The sequence below is a fragment of the Carcharodon carcharias genome, chromosome 4 (genome assembly GCF_017639515.1).
Source record: "Carcharodon carcharias isolate sCarCar2 chromosome 4, sCarCar2.pri, whole genome shotgun sequence".
In the NCBI taxonomy this organism is placed as follows: domain Eukaryota; kingdom Metazoa; phylum Chordata; class Chondrichthyes; order Lamniformes; family Lamnidae; genus Carcharodon; species Carcharodon carcharias.
Genome location: NC_054470.1, coordinates 168676348 through 168698669, shown reverse-complemented (window position 1 = coordinate 168698669; position 22322 = coordinate 168676348). Strand labels below are relative to the sequence as shown.

Genomic DNA, 22322 nt, shown 5'->3' with positions numbered 1-22322 from the left:
CCCCTTTTATCCTGCCCTCGGGTAAGGAAAGTGAGAAAACCTGTCGGCCACCTGCCCATGTTGTCTGTGCGACAACTGCAAAAAATTGCACAGATAACGTAAAATTGCCTTCAATCGCTTAAGTGGCTGATTAATTGCCGATGGACATGCTTCTGATTGCCAAGCGCACCCGCCAACTGTAATATCATGCTGGTGCACAATGGCGTAAGGACGCACCCGATGTCTTCTCACGAAACGTTACACTCTTTTGGGTCAGGTGTGCACCCACTACTAATGCGTAAAATTCTGGCCTAGGACTATTGCTGACAACAAAGAGTTCTGCAAGTCAAACACTCACTAATGTAGTTTGTAGAAGACTGAGCTGGCACAGCTGAACCGGTATCGGATCTCCTCAGAAATGGTGGCCTTTTGAGGGAGCTGGCTGCCGAGATATGAGAAATGTTCAACATGTATGGGAGTTGGAATATTTCACCAGGTATGGGTTGATCTACGAATTTTGTTTTGGCAACATTCAAGGACAGGCAAAGTTTCTCGTATGCAAAATTGAAGAGGTTGAGGGTGGTTTGCAAATCTGGTGCAGAATGGAGGGAGATAGGAGAGGTCGACATATTGTTTAGCGGCAATGACATGTTTGGGGACATAAGACAAAATGGAAAGTGTAGCTTGCAGGTAGATAGTAGTTATGAAGAAGAGTACAGGTGCGCTTCGAGCAGTGGCAAAGTACAAGAAGCTGTGAGAGTTCAGACAGGCAAGATAGAAGGGGAAATGATCAGAAATAGTCCCGTTAATGAATGATTGAGACTTGTAAGTCAGCAGATCCTAATATCACAGTGAGCCGGGTGGCCATTGGTATGAGCAGGGAAGATTGCTTTGAAAACAAGAATGAAGTATGCAAGGATAGCGACAGTTAAGGTCACCACAGTGAAAAGATAACAACAGCTTGCATTCACATAGTACCTTTAACATAATGAAACATGTAAAAGCACTTCAGAAATTTTATCAGAAAAAAACTCACTGAGCCAGAGAGAGAGAGAGAGAGATTTGGACAGATCAACAAATCTTGGTCAAATAGGTAGATCTCAAGCAGCGACGTAAAGCAAGAATGGGGAGGAGAGATTTAGGGAGGGAATTCCAAAGCTTATGGTCTAGACAGCTGAAGGCACAACCACGAATGATGGCCCAAAGAAAACTGAGTCACACAGGAAGCCAGAATAAAGCACACAAGAGATAGGAGGGGGAGTAGACCGTACAGTACATTGAGCCTGCTCCACCATTCAATACAATGATGGCTAATCTTAGCTTCAACACCACTTCTCATCCACTCCCCATAACCCTTGATTCACTGAGACACCAAAAATCTATCTCAGCCTATATTCAATGATGGAGCATCCACAACCTTTGGGAATTCCAAAAATTCACAATCTTTTGCATTAAGTAATTTCTCCTCATCTCAGTCTTAAATGATCATACCCTTACCTGGAGACTGTGCCCCTGTTTTTTTTTTTACATTCCCCAGCCAGCAGAAACAACTTCTCAGTATCTACCCTGCCAAGCCCTTTCAGAATCTTGTATGTTCCAGTGAGATCACTTCTCATCCTTCTAAGCTCCAGGCAATATAAGCCCAATTTATTCAGTCTCTCATCATAGGACATTCCTGTCATCCCAAGGACCAACCTAGTGAACCTTCGCTGTGCTGCCTCAATTAATTTGTATCCTTCTGTAAATATGGAGACCAAAACTGCACAATATTCCTTGTGTGGTCTCACGAAACACTTGCCCAATTATAACAAGACTTCTTTATTCCTGTACTCCAATCTCCTTGCAAAAAAAACCAAAATCCCCTTGCAATAAATTGGAGGAACAGAGTTCTTGATGGTTGTAGGGCTGAAGGACATTATAGAAATGAGACAGAGCATGGCCATGAAGGGGTTTGAACAAAAGGAGGAGAATTTTGCATTTGGGTTGTTCCTGGACTGAGAACCATTGTATGTTATTGAGCACAGCTCAGGGTGAACAGGACTTGGGAGTGAGTTGGGATATGACCAGAGTTTTCGATGAGCTGATGTTTACGGAAGGTGAAAAATGGGAGCCTAGCCAGAAGAACATTGTTTTCTCTAGACTTCATTATTCCAAACACATAGATGAAGAATTCAGCAGCAAAAGGATTGAGACGGAGCAGAGATAGGAGATATTTGGGAGATGGAAGTAGGCACAGTCAAGATGGAGGGGAAATGGGGGCCAAAGTGCAGCGGAGGGTCAAATAAGACAGGACCAAGGATGGATCTGTGAGGGACTCCAGAGGTAATGGTGCAGGAGCAAGAAACAAAGCTATTGCAAGAGATTTTCTGCCTACTAGTTTTGTGAGACACTGAGTACAGGCACCAAGTGAAGACAATATGGAAGAGATATATCAGCAATGAGAGCTTGAGATGGTGGGGGTATAAATGAAGGACCTTGAAAGAGATGGAAGAGTAGTAGAGAGAAGTGTTTGAACATTGAAATAACAGGAATGTATACAGGCCTAGCTAAGAACCAGGGTAGGGTTCTACACCTTGATGGATAGTAAAGCGATGTAACTGATCAGCCCTCAAAGGCCAAGCTGGCAGACAATCGGTAAACCAGGTTTCAATGAGACTGAAGACGTCAATGTCTGAGACCAGAAAAGAGGCTCTTGCAGAGGCAGAGAAGTTCAGGTTTGGACCAGCAATTAGTATGTGTTGAAGGAAATATTAACAGATTCAGTTCCTAAGAGTTTGGAACAGTTTGGTTAATACAAACTTTTGCCCTAGGAACACCCCTGCAGAGTGGTATTGGAATGCACATGTGGTTCCAAACTGAAACCTGAAGAATGCTAGGTAGAATTGTGGCACTCAAGGTCACTGTCTGGGACCATCCAAGGTCATGTGGAACTTTGACAGTCAACTTTCTACAGTCAAATACTAAAATTTTGTGAAGCTCAAGACTGTGAACCCAAGGAATAAATGGGGCTCTGGTTTGCAGGAATTTAAGAGGCAAAGGTTACTGACGGTCTCCCTGCCTTCTTCATTCTCAGGATGTGGGCATCATCAGCAAGACTGACATTCATTCCCTATCATTAGTTGCCAATGTAGTGGGCCATCTTATTGAACTGTTCATTGTGGCTTGCCAGGCTATTTCAGAGGCAGTTAAGAGATAGCCATGTTGGACTCAAATATATATAGACCAGGCCAAGTAACAATGGCAGGTATCCTGCCTTAAAGGTCAGTGACCCGGTTGGGTTGTTACAACGTGACAGCTTCATTGTCATATTTTATTGATACCAACTTTTCAATTCCAGACATTTTAAAAACTGAATTTAAATCTCAAACTGCCATGGTTCAATATGAAGTCGCAACCTTAAGGAATATTAGTCCAGATCACTGTAATGGATAACAGCCACTTCACTACCATACCTATGCTTGGAATGGGGTGCTATATTCTGAAACCAGCCTTTAAAGATTCCCATTCCACACCCCCATCTGCTTTGTTGGCCTTCTAAACCCGTTTAATTTGTGTGGTGTTCTTTAGCTAAAGAGGGCAAGTAGCAGCACTGATCACATAAGAAAATGCTATTCATAGCAGCTAAAAATGATTTTTGTTTTGCTTCTGTATTTTAATTTTACATACAAAATACCAGGAGGCCGCCATTTGCAGCCCCCCCCCCCCCCCGCCGCAAGCCTGCTCCGCCATTCAAGAAAATCATGGCTAATCTGTTTGTATTGAGTTCCATATTCCCATCTACTCCTGATAACCTTTGATTCCCCTGCCTAACAAGTATTTATCTCTACCGCTGCCTTTAAAATATTTAATGACCCCCCCACCCCTTCCAATGCCTTCTGAGGCAGAGAATTCCAAAGTCACACAACCCTCAGAAAAAAATTCTCCTCACCTCTGTCCTATGAGGGCAATCCCTAATTTTAGAAACAGTGCCCCCTAGTTCTGGGCTCGACCATAAAAGGAAACATCTTTTCCACATCCACATTGTCAAGACCATTCAGGATCTTATATACATCAATCAAGTCACCCCTCACTCTTCTAAACTCAAGTGGAAACAATCCCTGTCTGTCCAACCTATCCTCATAAGCTGACCCGCTCATTCCAGGTATCAATCTAGTAAACTTCGTCCGAACTGCCTCCAACACAATTACATCCTTCCTTAAATAAGGAGACCAAAACTGCACATAATATTCGAGATGTGGTATCGCCAATGCCCTGTATAGCTTACGAACAACATCCTTACTTTTATAAAAACAAAAAAACTGCGGATGCTGGAAATCCAAAACAAAAACAGAATTACCTGGAAAAACTCAGCAGGTCTGGCAGCATTGGCGGAGAAGAAAAAAGTTGATGTTTCGAGTCCTCATGACCCTTCAACAGAACTGAATAAAAATAGGAGAGGGGTGAAATATAAGCTGGTTTAAGGTGGGGGTCGGTGGTGGTGGTGGTGGTGGTGGTGGTGGGGGGGGGGGGGGGGGGGGGGGGGGGGTGGCGTTGTAGGGACAAGCAAGCAATGATAGGAGCAGATAATCAAAAAATGTCTCAGACAAAAGAACAAAGAGGTGTTGAAGGTGGTGATATTATCTAAACGAATGGATGGCAGGACACACAAAGTATAGCTCTAGTGGGGGTGGGGTGGAAAGACTAACAGGGCATAAAAGGTCCAAGCTCCAACAACTCATCGACACCAACACCCATCTAGGACCCTCCACCCCTGCCTGTCCCTCCGTCCCCACCCCATTTTCCAATCCCAGCCCCAGCCATGTATTCACTATACCCCCTGACCTTCCCCTCTCCGACGCTGATCGTTCAGTGCTCAAAGGACTTAGTTTCATACCCTTACGCCCTCATCTCAATGAATTTCGGGATCGGCATGATGCTGAACTCTTCTTCCGCCGTCTTCATCTCTGTGCTAACTTCTTTGGGCAGAAGTCCTCTCCCTGTTCAATGGATCCTTTTACCCACCTCCAATATTCTCCCTCCCCCTGGACCCCTCCCTTTGGATTCTTACCTTCTCTTGATCTTTTCATTGAGAGCTGTTGGCGTGACATTAGTCGTGTCAATTTCTCTGCTCCTCTCACCCATTGTAATCTGTCTCTCTCTGAACTTACTGCACTCCATTCTCTCAGGTCCAACCCTGACATTGTCATCAAATCCGCTGACAAGGGTGGTGCTGTTGTTGCCTGGAGCACTGACCTCTACCTCGTGGAGGCTGAGCATCAACTCGCAGACACTTCCTCCTACCTTCCCCTGGACCATGACCCCACCACTGAACATCAAGCCATTGTTTCCAGGACTGTCACTGACCTCATCTCCTCTGGAGATCTTCCTCCCACAACTTCCAACCTGATAGTCGCCCAAGCTCGGACAGCCCACTTCTACCTCCTACCCAAAATCCACGGCAGACCTATTGTGTCAGCCTGTTTCTGCCCCACGGAACTCATTTCTCGTTATCTTGACTCCCTTCTCTCTCCCTTTATCCAGTCCCTTCCCACCTACATCCGTGATTCCTTTGACACCATACGTCACATCAACAATTTCCAGTTCCCTGGCCCCAACCGCCTCCTCTTCACCATGGACTTCCAATCCCTCTACACCTCCATGCCCCATCAGGATGGTCTGAGGGCCCTTAGCTTCTTCCTCAAACAGAGGCCCAAACAATCCCCATCCACCACTACTCTCCGTCTAGCTGAATTTCTTCTCACGCTGAACAATTTCTCCTTCAACTCCTCTCACTTCCTCCAAATAAAAGGTGTGTCTATGGGTACCTGCATGGGCCCCAGCTATGCCTGTTTCTTTATGGGGTATGTGGAACATTCCTTGATCCAGTCCTACTCCGGCCCCCTCTTTCTCCGGTATTTCGATGATTACTTCGGTGCTGCTTCGGGACTTGGAAAAATTTATTAATTTTGCTTCCAATCTCCACCCCTCCATCATTTTCACATGGTCCATCTCTGACACTTCCCTTCCTTGACCTCTCTGTCTCAATTTCTGGTGATAGACTGTCCACCAATATCCATTACAAGCCTACCGACTCCCACAGCTACCTCGACTACAGCTCCTCACACCCCACTTCCTGTAAGGACTCCATCCCATTCTCTCAGTTCCTTCGCCTCCGTCGCATCTGTTCCGATGATGCTACCTTCAAAAACAGTTCCTCTGACATGTCCTCCTTCTTCCTTAACCAAGGTTTTCCACCCACGGTCGTTGACAGGGCACTCAACCGTGTCCGGCCCATCTCCAGCGCATCCATCCTCATGCCTTCTCCTGCCTCCCAGAAACATGATAGGGTCCCCCTTGTCCTCACTTATCACCCCACCAGCCTCCGCATTCAAAGGATCATCTTCCGCCATTTCCGCCAACTCCAGCATGATGCCACCACCAAACACATCTTCCCTTCACCCCCACTGGCGGCATTCCGTAATGATCATTCCCACTGGGACACCCTGGTCCACTCCTCCATCACCCCCTACTCCTCAACCCCCACCTACGGCACCTCCCCATGCAAACACAAAAGATGCAACACCTGCCCCTTCACTTCCTCTCTCCTCACCATCCAAGGGCCCTAACACTCCTTTCAAGTGAAGCAGCATTTCATTTGCATTTCCCCCAACTTAGTCTACTGCATTCGTTGCTTCCAATGTGGTCTCCTCTACATTGGAGAGACCAAACGCAAACTGGGCGACCGCTTTGCAGAACACCTGCAGTCTGTCTGCAAGAATGACCCAAACCTCCCTGTCGCTTGCCATTTTAACACTCCACCCTGCTCTCTTGCCCACATGTCTGTCCTTGGCTTGCTGCATTGTTCCAGTGAAGCCCAACGCAAACTGGAGGAACAGCACCTCATCTTCCGACTAGGCACTTTACAGCCTTCCGGACTGAATATTGAATTCAACAACTTTAGGTCTTGAACTCCCTCCTCCATCCCCACCCCCTTTCCGTTTCTTCCCACTTCCTTTTGTTTATATAGATTTTTCTTTTACCACTTATTTCTATTATTTTTAAATTTATACCTTTTATGCCCTGTTAGTCTTTCCACCCACCCCCATTAGAGCTATACTTTGTGTGTCCTGCCATCCATTCTTAATTAGCACATTCGTTTAGATGATATCACCACCTTGAACACCTCTTTGTTCTTTTGTCTGTGACATCTTTTGATTACCTGCTCCTTTCACTGCTTGCTTGTCCCTACAACCACAACACCCCCCCCAACTTCTCTCCCCCCACACCCCCCCCCCACCTTAAACCAGCTTATATTTCACCCCTCTCCTATTTTTACTCAGTTCTGTTGAAGGGTCATGAGGACTTGAAATGTCAACTTTTTTCTTCTCCGCTGATGCTGCCAGACCTGCTGAGTTTTTCCAGGTAATTCTGTTTCTGTTATCCTTACTTTTATGTTCAATTTCTCTCATAATAAAGGACAGCATTCTATTAGCCTTTTTGATTATGTGCTGTCCCTCCATAGTAGCTTTTTGTGACTCATGTACTAGAATACCTAGATCTCTCTGCACCTCGGAATGTTGTAGTCATTCTCCGTCAAATCAATACTCTGCTTTTTTATTCTTCTTGTCAAAGTGAACAACTTCACATTCTTCCACGTTATACTCCATCTGCCAGATTTTTGCCCACTCACTCAACCTATCTATATTCATCTGCAAACTCCTTATGTCTTCTTCACAACATACTTTCCAGCTTATCTTTGTATGATCTGCAAATATAGCTACCATGCCTTTACTCCCCTCATCCAAGTCATTGATGTAAATTGCAAAAAGTTGAGGCCCCAGCACAGACCCCTGTGAGACTCCACTTGTCACATCCTGCCAATGAGACAAATCCCCATTTATGCATAATCTGTTTTTTTTTGCCAGCTAGCCAATCTTCTATCCAGGCTAATATGTTACCCCTACACCTTTTATTTTCCGCAATAACATTTGAGACACCTTATCAAATGCCTTCTGGAAATCCAAGTACAGTGCATCTCCAGGTTTCCCTTTACCGACAGCACATGTTACTCCTTCAAAGAACTCTGATAAATTGATTAAACATAATTTCCCTTTCATAAAACCGTGCTGACTCTTCCTGATTACCTCGAGTTCTTCTAAGTGCCCAGCAATAACCTCTTTAAAGATCAATTCTAACACCTTCGCCATGACAGGCATCAAACTAACTGGCCTATAGTTTCTATTTTCTGTCTCCCTCCCTTCTTGAATAGAGAGGTTATATTGCTACTTTCCAGTCTGATGGAACCTTTCCAGAATCTAAGGAATTTTGGAAAATTGACACCAACACATATATTACCTCATTATCCACCTCTTTCAAGGCCCTAGGATGAAGTCCATCAGGACCCGGAGACTTGTCAGCCCATAGCTCCATCAGTTTTCTCAGTACCACTTCCCTAGTGATTGCTACTTCACCAAGTTCCTCTCTCCCTTCCACCCCCGATTTACCGCTATTACTGAATTATTTTTTGTATCCTCTATAGTGAAGACAGAAGCAAAATATTTGTTCATTTCATCAACCAATTCCTTATTATCTGTTAACTCCCATTCTCACTCTCTAGAGGACCAATACTCACTTTACTTACTCTTTTCCTTTTGAAATACCTGTAGAAACCTTTGCTATCCATTCCGCTCTTTTCTAATTTCTTTCTCCTGATTTGCAGAGAATGATTCAAAAGTTATTCTTTATATTTTGACCAACCATCTGACCTGCCACTCACCTTTGCATAGTTATATGCTTTTTTCATAAGTTTGATGCTTTCTCTAAGTTCTTTAGTTAAGCACAGATGGTGGGTCCTCCCCTTAGAATTTTTCTTCATTAGTACGAAAATACTTATTCTGAGTATTCTGAAATATCCCTCTAAATGTCTGCCACTGCTTCTCTACTGATCTATCACCTAGCCTAGTATTCCAGTTCACTTCAACTAGCTCAGCTTTCATGCTCACATTTGATCTTATTTAAGTTTAAAATACTAGTCTTAGACCCGCTCTTCTCCCTTTCAAACCAGATATAAAATTCAATCATATTGTGGTCGCTGCTAACTAGAAGTGCCTTTACTCTGGTGGTCATTAATTAATCCTGTCACAATACACAATACCAAGCCTAATATAACCTGCTCTCTGGTTGGTTCCAGGATATACTGCTCTAAGAAATTATCTTGAAAGCATTTCATGAATTCTCATCCAGGCTACTACTGCCAATCTGATTTTTCCAATTTATACGTAGATTAAGGTCACCCATGAATAATGCCGTCCCTTTAATCACATGCACCCAATGGTTCTTTTTGTATACTTTGTCCTACATTGTAGTTAATGTTAGGGGACCTGTAAACCACTCCCACTCTTGACTTCTTTCTCCTACTATTCCTCAACCCCACCCAAATCGATTCTACATCCTGATCTGCTGAGCTAAGGTCATCTTTAACTATTGTGCAAATGCCATCCTTTCTACAGCAATTGTTAGCACAACTACAAAATGCTGTCCATCAACTTCACACCAGGGTAGAAGAAACAATGATTCCTGCAGGCTAATCAAGAAATAATCCATAATTAACAGTCAAAACATACTCTACAAATCAGTATGCTAACTCAAAGAATGAAGTCTTGCCAAAAGAAAAAGGAAATCAAAACACCCTGGTAAAATCTGTTTGTTAACAAGAACAATCCATCTATTGCATCTGGCTTCCAGTAAAATTACTTCTTGACACATTACAGAAGGTTCAGCTGCTAACTACAGTTAGGAATGTTCAACAAAAAGTTACAAAAGAAACAATATTCCTTGTGATAGCCACCACCAGCTTTTGGAATTCTGATGTCCTCTTTGACCTCAAATTTAGCTTCCGGCCCCATATCTTCCCCCATCACCAAGACCACCTGCTTCCACCTCAGTAACATCGTCCTTCTCCAACAGTGTCTCAGCTCATCTGCTACTGAAACCCTCACCCATGTCCTTGCTACTTCTAGATTCAACTATTCCAATACTCTCCTGGCTGGCCTTCCACCCTTTGTAACTCAAGCTAATAATTCCCCACTGGATACATTAGTGACTATATTTAAGGCCCCTAGTTTTAGCCTCCCTCACAAGCAGAAACACCTTCCCTACATCTACAATATCAAACCCGTTTTAAAAACTTTAAAAGATCTCTCATCTGGTCATTCCTTAGCCTTCTCTTTCTAGAAAAAGAGAACCATGCTTTTCAATCTTCCCTGGTAGTTATAATTTGGACTGAGAGCTGTTACGGATGGTGGTGACAGCTGCTCAGCAGGACAGATCAGCCTGCATAAGTGGTTGTAGGTCATATGCACACACACATACCAGAGAACAGCAGTGAGGCAGCAAATGGTGGAGAAATTCTTTCTATCACTGTATGCCTTTATAGCCTAGTCAGGGAGCCAGGTCAATGGTCAAAGATGGTGAGTGAGAAAGAGGCATGGGGGTTTTCAACAGATCTTACATCATCTTCAGATAGCACCACCTCTCAGGGATACTACAAAGTCATTGCTGTGTCCCAAGGGAGCATTGATACAGGGTGATTATGAAAGAGAATTTCCCATTGGACATCAACTCAGCAGAGGAATGCTGCAAAGATAAGTGGAAACCAAACAGATCTTCCCACTGAATGGGCGATACATATCCCATAGTGCAATTTTTATCCTCCATGCTTCCAGGTAGCACCCCAGCAGGTGCCATATGGAGGAAAAATATTCTTCCCCCGTCTCTGCTGCACACCACTCCATCACCAAGACTGACTACTTCCACCTTCAAAACCATCACATCTCCACCGTTGCCTCAGCTCATTTGCTACTGAAATCCTCATCCATGCCTTTGTTACTTCTGGTGTTGACTATTCCAATGCTCATCTGTCCAGCCTCCCATTTTCCACCCTCCATAAACTTTTCAAATCCCGTATATTTCCTCACCACGCCTACCTCCAATCTTGTCCAGCCCTTCAACCCTCTTATGCTTTTCCAATTCTGGCATTTTGCTCATCACTGCATGACTGGCAGCTATGCTTTCAGCTGTCTCAGACCCAACCTCTGGAATTCCCTCCCTAAATCTCTCCTCCTTTATGACATTCCTTAAAAGCCATCTCTATCACCAAACTCTTGGTCACCTGGCCTAATGTCCCCTTATAGGAGGTGACAGTGGCATGGTGGTAACATTACTCGATTAGCAATCCAGAGGCCCAGGCAAATCCTCCTGGGGCAAGGGTTCAAATCCCACCATGGATGGAATATAAATTCAATTAATAAAATTTGGAATTTAATGCTGGTCTCAGCAACGGTGACCATATAACTATCAATTGTTGCAAAAAAAAACCCATTTGGTTCACTAATAGGAAAAATATCAACCATCCAAACGTGGTATGTTTTTCCTAGAAAGCCACTCAGTTCAAGGGAAATTAGGGATGGGTAACAAATGCTGGCCTTGCCAGTGATGCCTACATCCCATGAAAGAATAAAAAAATCTGTAGCTGGGTGTTGTACTGTGTTTGCTCTTATGAAGTACCTTGGGTTCCTTTAGGTTAAAGGCACTAAATGCTGCAAGCTATTGAAGGATACTGTACATCTAAACTGAAGTGGAATCTTACAGCTTGAAATTCTATGATTTGAAACAATAACGATATGTGCTGAACAGACATACCTATTTCCCAGGACTGCCAGCAATGGCCTGCTTGTTATAGGCATGCTGCTTCCCAGTTAGTGTATTTCTAAAATGGAATATCAATTTATCATACAAAAATTACTGATATCTTAAAAATTATTTCAAATTAAAAACTTACACCAACATTTTTTTCCCCTTCTACATGCTGCCCTCTGGTGACATTACCCACAGGTAAGGAATCAGTTTCTAGTGCTAATTCCCTCTTGGCCACTCCCATCAATCTTGGCTATGCTGTCTCATTGCTTTTCCAACATCACTGCGAATGAGAAATTTTCCAGAAGACAAAAACGATTGTTTTCTGCCACACATCCAGGGGTGCACAACACCTAGGGGGACAAGTTGGACCCACTTTACCCATCCCAGCCATCACTAAGATCACTTATTTCCACCTCAGTAATATTGTCCACTACTGCTCCTACTTCATTCCCACTGAAACTCTTAACCACGTGACCCTTTCATCACTTCTACTCAATTCCCCAATGTCTTATACTCATCAGTCTCTCATGCTCCTCAAACTCCAACTTGTCCAAAATTCAGCCACCTGTTTCCAATCCTGCAGTAAGTTTTGCTTGCCCATACCCACTTGCCCACTGACTTACACTGGCCCGCTATTCCCAAATGCATCAAAATCCTCATTTAACACTCTTAAAATGAACCGTGAAGATAGAATCATTGCATGATATAGCACAGAATGAGGCCGACCCCAACCTATTACCCACATCCAAAACTCTGCTATCATAAATTGCAACATGTCCCACTCAGCTTGTGCTTGCTGACCTACAGTGGCTCCCTTGGCAACACCTCGATTTAAAAAAAATGTTTTCTTCGGTTCAAATTCCTCCTCAATCCCATCACTATAACCTCCTTCCACATTACAACCCTCTAAGATCTCAGGGCACTACAATTCCAACCACATGTGCATCCCCAATTTCTTTTGCTCCACTATTGCCAGTTGTGCCCTCAGCTGCCTAGTCCCTAACCTTTCTCCCCTCCTCAAAATCCTCTCATTTTGACCAAGCTTTTGGTCATATATCCTAACATCTCTGAGGCTTAATGTCAAATTTTGTCTGTTAATGCTCCTGTGAAGCATATTGGCATTATTTTAGTAAGCTATATAAATACAAGTTTTTGAGGGCAACGTTACAGAAAAATACAAGCTAAGACAAAAATCAATCGCAAGGTGATCCAGATGCAAGCTACCTGGCATTTCAGCAGTTCTGCTCTACAGTTTTTTTTCCTGAACGATTAAAGGGAATTAAATGTAAGACATAAAGTAAACCGATAAATTCAACTCAAATTAAACCAGAGAAAGGTATATGGATTTTTAAAGTAAATGTAAAATGGATACATTGTATTTTTTTAAAAAGCAAAGTGTTTGAAAATCTTACATGTCCATAAAAAGATTCAAAGCTATCAAGATTCGGGGATAACTTCGGATACTATAACGGGAGAGTTAGGGAACTAGATACGTTTCCTTAGGCGAATGGGATTTTCTCGGTCTATGACCGATCAAATAGGTGAGGGTTCACAAACGGTCACTCGATCTAGACTGAACCTGGTGCCAATTCTGCTGCATTACATCTACAAAGCCGCTGTGAAGGAAGAGACAGGCGAGCAACAACAGCACTATCTCTAAATGATGCTCGCAACAAGGACAGGAATGTTAATACTTCTGAAAAAGAAACATTTAATTACTTCACATTCCATCAATTCACTCTGACTCTTGGATACATTTAGTAACAATGCGCTCCGAACACGACGTCACCCAATTCGAGCGCTCCCCCCGGCCAGGGCAACCCAATTGCACATGCGCAGGAACCGGCAGTCAACTTCGCTGTCCTCAGGCTCAGCGGAGACGACAGGAGCGGCGTGCGCACACATACATACACACTCAGACAGATAGAGCTACCGGGAGAAGATACACTAAATCTTTCACCTTTCACTCCTGTCTTGTTTGACGGTGGCTTTAACAATGAATTGAATGTGTTTCTTTTTTGGGAGAGGAAGAGAGGAAAGCCCACATACAGACCTTTGCTCACTCGAACACTCCGGCACCTACACCATGTGTCCACGTTACGCTTCAGCCTCAAGCTCTTTACTGAGCTCCCAGGCAGCTGTAACCAATCACTTTGCTGCCTTGCTTCTGCGCCAAGGGAGTATTCCGCGCGGTCCCGAAGCCCAGCATGCTACGTGTATATATCCAAATGCATCTACACATTACAAAAACAAAAACAGAATTACCTGGAAAAACTCAGCAGGTCTGGCAGCATCGGCGGAGAAGAAAAGAATTGACGTTTCGAGTCCTCATGACCCTTCGACAGAACTTGAGTTCGAGTCCAAGAAAGAGTTGAAATAAAGCTGGTTTAAGGTGTGTGGGGCGGAGAGAGAGAGAGAGAAGTGGAGTGGGGGTGTGGTTGTAGGGACAAACAAGCAGTGATGGAAGCAGATCATCAAAAGATGTCAACAACAATAGAACAAAAGAACACATAGGTGTTAAAGTTAAAGTTGGTGATATTATCTAAACGAATGTGCTAATTAAGAATGGATGGTAGGGCACTCAAGGTATAGCTCTAGTGGGGGTGGGGAGAGCATAAAAGATTTTTTAAAATTTTAAAAAAAATAATGGAAATAGGTGGGAAAAGGAAAATCTATATCATTTATTGGGGAAAAAAAAGGAAGGGGGAAACAGAAAGGGGGTAGGGATGGGGGAGGGAGCTCACGACCTAAAGTTGTTGAATTCAATATTCAGTCCGGAAGGCTATAAAGTGTCTAGTCGGAAGATGAGGTGTTGTTCCTCCAGTTTGCGTTGGGCTTCACTGGAACAATGCAGCAAGCCAAGGACAGACATATGGGCAAGAGAGCAGGGTGGAGTGTTAAAATGGCAAGCGACAGGGAGGTTTGGGTCATTATTGCGGACAGACCGCAGGTGTTCTGCAAAGCGGTTGCCCAGTTTACGTTTGGTCTCTCCAATGTAGAGGAGACCACATTGGGAGCAACGAATGCAGTAGACTAAGTTGGGGGAAATGCAAGTGAAATGCTGCTTCACTTGAAAGGAGTGTTTGGGTCTTTGGACGGTGAGGAGAGAGGAAGTGAAGGGGCAGGTGTTGCATCTTTTGCGTGGGCATGGGGTGGTGCCATAGGAGGGGGTTGAGGAGTAGGGGGTGATGGAAGAGTGGACCAGGGTGTCCCGGAGGGAGCGATCCCTACAGAATGCCGATAGGGGGGGTGAAGGGAAGATGTTGCTGGTGGCATCATGCTGGAGTTGGCGGAAATGGTGGAGGATGATCCTTTGAATGCGGAGGCTGGTGGGGTGATAAGTGAGGACAAGGGGGACCCTATCATGTTTCTGGGAGGGAGGAGAAGGCGTGAGGGTGGATGCGCAGGAGATGGGCCGGACACGGTTGAGTGCCCTGTCAACGACCGTGGGTAGAAAACCTCGATTAAGGAAGAAGGAGGACATGTCAGAGGAACTGTTTTTGAAGGTAGCATCATCGGAACAGATGCGACGGAGGTGAAGGAACTGAAAGAATGGGATGGAGTCCTTACATGAAGCGGGGTGTGAGGAGCTGTAGTCGAGATAGCTGTGGGAGTCGGTGGGTTTGTAATGGATATTGGTGGACAGTCTATCACCAGAGATTGAGACAGAGAGGTCAAGGAAGGGAAGGGAAGTGTCAGAGATGGACCACGTGAAAATGATGGAGGGGTGGAGATTGGAAGCAAAATTAATAAATTTTTCCAAGTCCCGACGAGAGCATGAAGCGGCACCAAAGTAATCATCGATGTACCGGAGAAAGAGTTGTGGAAGGGGGCCAGAGTAGGACTGGAACAAGGAGTGTTCCACATACCCCATAAAGAGACAGGCGTAGCTGGGGCCCATGCGGGTACCCATAGCCACACCTTTTATTTGGAGGAAGTGAGAGGAGTTGAAGGAGAAATTGTTCAGCGTGAGAACAAGTTCAGCCAGACAGAGGAGAGTAGTGGTGAATGGGGATTGTTCGGGCCTCTGTTCGAGGAAGAAGCTAAGGGCCCTCAGACCATCCTGGTGGGGGATGGAGGTGTAGAAGGATTGGACGTCTATGGTGAAGAGGAAGTGGTTGGGGCCAGGGAACTGGAAATTGTTGATATGACGTAAGGTGTCAGAGGAATCACGGATGTAGGTGGGAAGGGACTGGACAAGGGGAGAGAGAAGGGAGTCAAGATAACGAGAAATGAGTTCTGTGGGGCAGGAGCAAGCTGAGACAATCGGTCTACCGGGGCAGTTCTGTTTGTGGATTTTAGGTAGGAGATAGAAGCGGGCCGTCCGAGGTTGGGCGACTATCAGGTTGGAAGCTGTGGGAGGGAGATCCCCAGAGGAGATGAGGTCAGTGACAGTCCTGGAAACAATGGCTTGATGTTCAATGGTGGGGTCATGGTCCAGGGAGAGGTAGGAGGAAGTGTCTGCGAGTTGACGCTCAGCCTCCGCGAGGTAGAGGTCAGTGCGCCAGACAACAACAGCACCACCCTTGTCAGCGGGTTTGATGACAATGTCAGGGTTGGACCTGAGAGAATGGAGTGCAGTAAGTTCAGAGAGAGACAGGTTAGAATGGGTGAGAGGAGCAGAGAAATTGAGATGACTAATGGCACGCCGACAGTTCTCAATGAAAAGATCAAGAGAAGGTAAGAATCCAGAGGGAGGGGTCCGTAGGGATCGCTCCCTCCGGGACACCCTGGTCCACTCCTCCATCACCCCCTTCTCCTCAACCCCCTCCTATGGCACCACCCCATGCTCACGCAAAAGATGCAACACCTGTCCCTTCACTTTCTCTCTCCTCACCGTCCAAAGACCCAAACACTCCTTTCAAGTGAAGCAGCATTTCACTTGCATTTCCCCCAACTTAGTCTACTGCATTCGTTGCTCCCAATGTGGTCTCCTCTACATTGGAGAGACCAAACGTAAACTGGGCAACCGCTTTGAAGAACTCCTGCGGTCTGTCCGCAATAATGACCCAAACCTCCCTGTCGCTTGCCATTTTAACACTCCTCCCTGCTCTCTTGCCCACATGTCTGTCCTTGGCTTGCTGCATTGTTCCAGTGAAGCCCAACGCAAACTGGAGGAACAACACCTCATCTTCCGACTAGGCACTTTGCAGCCTTCCGGACTGAATACTGAATTCAACAACTTTAGGTCGTGAGCTCCCTCCCCCATCCCTACCCCCTTTCTGTTTCCCCCTTCCTTTTTTTTCCAATAAATGATATAGATTTTCCTTTTCCCACCTATTTCCATTATTTTTTAAAAAATTTTAAAAAATCTTTTATGCTCTCCCCACCCCCACTAGAGCTATACCTTGAGTGCCCTACCATCCATTCTTAATTAGCACATTCGTTTAGATAATATCACCAACTTTAACTTTAACACCTATGTGTTCTTTTGTTCTATTGTTGTTGACATCTTTTGATGATCTGCTTCTATCACTGCTTGTTTGTCCCTACAACCACACCCCCACTCCACTTCTCTCTCTCTCTCTCCGCCCCCCACACACATACCTTAAACCAGCTTATATTTCAACTCTTTCTTGGACTCGAACTCAAGTTCTGTCGAAGGGTCATGAGGACTCGAAACGTCAACTCTTCTTCTCTGCCGATGCTGCCAGACCTGCTGAGTTTTTCCAGGTAATTCTGTTTTTGTTTTGGATTTCCAGCATCCGCAGTTTTTTGGTTTTTATCTTTGTATCTACACATTGTTGTTCATTGAGTGTCTTTCACTTTGGCTTTAATATTTTCCAACTCTCTGCGTCGCCACGATGTCAATAAAACTCAGTTTTATCAACAAACGCAATTTTAGACGGCAGCGCTGTTGTCGTGAGCAATTACGGTACGAATTTAGGGAAAACCGAATTCGCACATTCGCTTTAGCACTATTCCTTTTGAGAGTCCCTTCAGTCTCTGCAGAGCAGAACATTGGACGTTGATTTTTCCTCCCCCTGTAGCAGAAAGAGTTACCGTCTCTTTGCTGATTTTCCTCGTGAGGAGGCAATGAAAACATTTTCATTCCGCACCCCGCTTACCTCTAACAAAACGAACAATACAGTATTACGCAGATGCCATCTGGGGAACCTCCAACCTGGCATCAATCAGTCCCGTTATGGTTCCAACAGAAATGAAGCAAGCTTTGTATCCAATTCTGAGGAATAAAGGAGGGTTAGTAAAGTGTATTTAATTGGGAGAGCACCTGGGGGTGATAATGCTCACTATATAATTAGATTTAAATAATTTATGGAAATACAATAATCCAAAAGTGAAAAGAGGTATTCCCAAATGGAAGAGAGCCAAGTTCAGTGGTTTGTGAAGGGATTAAGCTTAGATGGAGTAGAAGCAAAGGATGAGGAAGAAAATGGTAAATTGCAAGCCTTCAATGCAGAAGTAGTTTTGGTACAAGCCAAGCATGCTCCCATAATGAGGAAAGATGGACACTCAAGTTAGGATGCCCTGGAGGAAAAAAAAGGAATAAATATTTAAAATTAAAATCAAAAGATGTGTGACAAATGTTAGGTCGTGAAGAGAAGCATACCCCTGATACAACACAGTTAAGAGGGAAATTGGAAACACACGTAAGAAAGACAATGAGAGAGCTTGAGAATAGATTAACCTACAGCATAAAAGGGAACCCAAAAATCTTAGGGAAACACAAAGGGAACACAAAAAGTTAAAGGAATGATGAGGGTGATGTGTAGCAAAAAAGGAAATCTAGCAGAAACAGAGGGCATGACAGGTATGGAATACTTTACATTTGTCTTCATAAAATAAGAGGTTGAAGCTAATGTTGCAGTACAGGAGAGCTGAGTGGAGATAGTGAATTGGATTAACATAGGAAAGAGGTGCATTATTCAAAGTTAACAAGTTAACCAGTCCATTGATGACTCCTCCACTGTGGCTAAATTATCATACTTTTGTTTGACACTCAGAACTGGATATGGAAAAAAGTCTTCCCGTTAAATACTGGGAAAACTAAAACCATTGTCTCCAGTCCCCACAACAAACCCCATTTCCTAGCTATCAACTTCATCTCCCTTTCTGGCAACTGATGCTAACCAGGCTGTTTGCAACCTTGATGTCATATTTGGCCCCAAAATGATCTTCCAACCACATATCAGAGCCATCACTAAGACTGCCTATTTCCATCACACTTGACTTGGAGGGGAACTTGGAGGTGGTGGTGTTCCAATGCATTTACTACCCTTGTCATTCAAGGTGGTGGAGGTCGCGGATTTGGAAGGTGTCACCAAGGGAAAAATTAGGAAGGCAAATGGTATGTTGGCCTTTATTACAAGAGGATTTGACTACAGGTGTAAAGATGTTATGCTGCAGTGGTATAGAGCTTTGATGAGACTGCACCTGAAGTATTGTGCACAGTTTTGATCTCCTTACCTAGGGAAGAATGTACTTAGGGAGTGCAGGGAAGGTTAACAAGTCTGGTTCATGGGATGATGGGATTGTCCTGTGAGGAGAGATTGAGAAGACTGGGCCTGTATTCTCTAGAGCTTAGAAGAATGAGAGTGACCGCACTGAAGCATAAAAAATTCATACAAGGCTCAACAGGGTAGATGCAGGAAGGATCTTTTCCCTGGGTGGAGGGATCTAGAACCAGAGGAGACAGCCTCAGAATAAGAGGTATGCCACCTGGATTGTGATGAGGAGGAATTTCTTCATTCAAAGGGTGGTAAATCTTTAGAATTCTGTACCCCAGGGTGCTGTGGAAGCTCAGTCATTGAGTTTGTTCAAAACCGAGATCGATAGATTTCTAGACATTAAAGATATCAAGGGATATGGTGAGGGTGCCATAAAATGGCATTGAGGTTGACGATCAACCATGATCTAGTTGAATGGTGGAGCAGGCTTGAGGGGCCAAATGGCTTACTCCTGCTCCTATTTCCTATGTTCCATCTTGATACATCCAATGCACTCCTGGCCAAACTTCCACCTTTACAAACTCAAGGTCATCTAAAAACTGCTGCCTATGTCCTCATTCACACCAAGTCCAGTTACCCTATCTTTTGTTATATATGAATGATCTAGATTTGGGTATAGGGACTAAAGGTTCAATGCTTGACATGATAGTAAACAGGGTAGTAGTAGATCTCAGAAAGCTATAAACAGAATAGTGAAATGGGCGGACATAAATTAATGTGGCTAAATATGGAGTGATGCACTTTGAGAGAAACAACATGGAGAGTCAGAATAATCTAAATGGTGCTCCTTTGAGGAGTTTGTAAGAGTGGAGGGACCTGGGGGTGCATAATCACAAATCTTTGAAGTTGGTAGGGCAAATTGATAATGTGGATTCAAGAAGACAAGTTTTTGTGGTCAGCAGTTTAGTGGGAGAGAGGTCAAGGAAGCAGGGTTGGATCTGATGAACATGATGAATTTGAAGAGGACATAAGGGGATAAAAGAGAAAAACTAGAGAAGACATGGGTCAGGCTTAGAGCAGGCTTGGGAAGAATTGACTTGGTGGGCAAAGAGAAGGGTCATGTGGCAGACACAGTTGAATTGATGGTCTTAATTTGAGTGATAGAGAAGTCCATAAGCTTTTCACACAACAACTTGCAGTCATATAGCTTTAATATAGTAAAGCATGGCACAGTACTTCACAGGAGAGCTTTTAAGCAAATGTTGATCTTACAAGTTGTTGGATGTGAGGGTGGAATGGATGAAGGAGACAGGTTGACAGAGATGGTTGGTAATGAAGAAAAGAAACCTGCTATTATCCACTTTAAGGATGATCCTGTTGTAGTGAGTGGCTTTGGTGGAGCACAGCAAGGCCCAGTAGTGCTTGATGGAGTCCAGGCAGATTTGGTAATTGATGACTAAAACAGTTGTGTGCCAGATTTGTTCAAGTGTGTGTCCCTTAGATTTGAGTGAGTGACTAATGGGGTTAGATTGTGATGGAGAAATGAAAGAATTCCAATTTAAGTCGAAAACTGTAGCTCATTATTACTGTATTAAACTGTTAAAATTATTAAGTGTGTATTATTGAGTAGGGTTTCATTTTTAACTGATTTTAATGACAGATTAACTCATTTATTTAGCAAAGCAGGTAAATACATGAGTATTATAATAGGGAGCTGAAATCCAAAGGGTATGTAAGCAATACTGCAGAAGCATTCAACCCCCAGGATGGGGAAAGGATAACAGTTTTCAAGAACAGCGTTCCTAATGTTTTGGGTTCTATCAGGATAAAGAAGGGAGAGAGTACAAAGGAGCACCAAAGTAAAACTTATGTTCCATATCAAATCATAGCCTGCTACATACAAATACTTTGCTGTGTACTCAAATAGAATTTCAGTAGGCTAAAGGTTAAAATGTATTTTTGAACGGCTATTAAAGTGATACCCATCAACAGGTTGAAGATGCAATTCGTTCTCCTCTCCAATCCTTGCCAAGGGCTGCGTCCCTTAATCTGGTTTAGAGCTGAATATGGTAGTAGCTGTAATATCATTATGGATTCAATTATGGATCACAACTGTGTAATGTGTAGCAGCTGTGTGCTGTCAGCTTCTCAACATAGGTACAGTATAGTATTCACTGAGCCATAAGCTGGTTAGAACCACAGTTGGAATTATATAACAGGAACACAGGAGTCAAATTTCAGGGGAGCTAATAAACTGATCCATATATGGAATTGTTGGATTCCATTGTTATTCAATGGATAGTGGAGACCAAATAGTTATGTATACCAAGCCCCTTAACGCCCAATATTTAGAACCCACTAGCCATCACTGACCTCTTTCCCAGCCACTACCAACGTCTCCACTGCTACTGGTTCCTGCTCTTTGTTCTACTATTGTCCCTATTCCCTCATCAAACCCAAACTCTCCAACCTATGCCCCCAAGTGGCCACAGCATATCCAACTTTGCACTCATATTCCAACCAGCACAGAAACGGACACTCATAAAATATAAAATTTCATCAATATTTGTTATCTAAAATAGTTCATGTAATTAAATCAAATGCACATATGTGAAAATATTCATGTTATTTATGTATATATTTAAATATAGAATTGATATTGGTGGATGAGAACTATTGAGGACCACAGTTCTCCACAACCACCATCCCGAAAGCTGCCTGCAGTAATTGCTAGCTTCTTTTCCAGTTACATACTATGGCACAGCACCCACTGCCTCGCTTCCTTAAGGAAAGGAGATGGAGGGAGAAGCACAAAGGACAATGAGAGAAGAAAAAAGAAAAGTTGAGGAGGGAAGCAGAAAAGAAAGATAAACAGATACAGAGCAGGAGAGACAGCTAGAGAAACAGCAACATGAAATAGTAAAGCCAGGTAGGATAGATATCAAACTCCCTGGTTTACCCAGCTGTACAATGCCACAAGAGAATGACCAATGAGATATTAAGGGCCTCAGCCAATGCTATAGTTTTTTTTTATTTTCACGGGATGTGGGCCAGCATTTATTGCCCATCCCTAGTTGCCCTTGAGAAGGTGGTGGTGAGCTATCTTCTTGAACTGCTGCAGTCCATTTGGTGTAGGTACACCCATAGTGCTGTTAGGAAGGGTGTTCCAGGATTTTGACCTAGCGACAGTGAAGGAACGGTGATATATTTCCAAGTTAGGATGGTGAGTGACTTGGAGGGGAACTTCCAGATGATGGT

At 43.9% G+C, this 22322-nt stretch overlaps 1 protein-coding gene across 1 annotated transcript in view; it reads right to left on the bottom strand.

The window, feature by feature from the left end:
* The window catches only part of acsl1a (acyl-CoA synthetase long chain family member 1a), a 181514-nt gene extending 167733 nt beyond the window's left edge, over window positions 1-13781 (bottom strand). Inside the window, exon 1 of the mRNA XM_041186508.1 lies at window positions 13709-13781. The gene's annotated coding sequence lies outside the window, so the exon portion shown is untranslated. The remainder of the gene's footprint in view (window positions 1-13708) is intronic.
* Between the last annotated feature and the right edge of the window lie 8541 nt (window positions 13782-22322).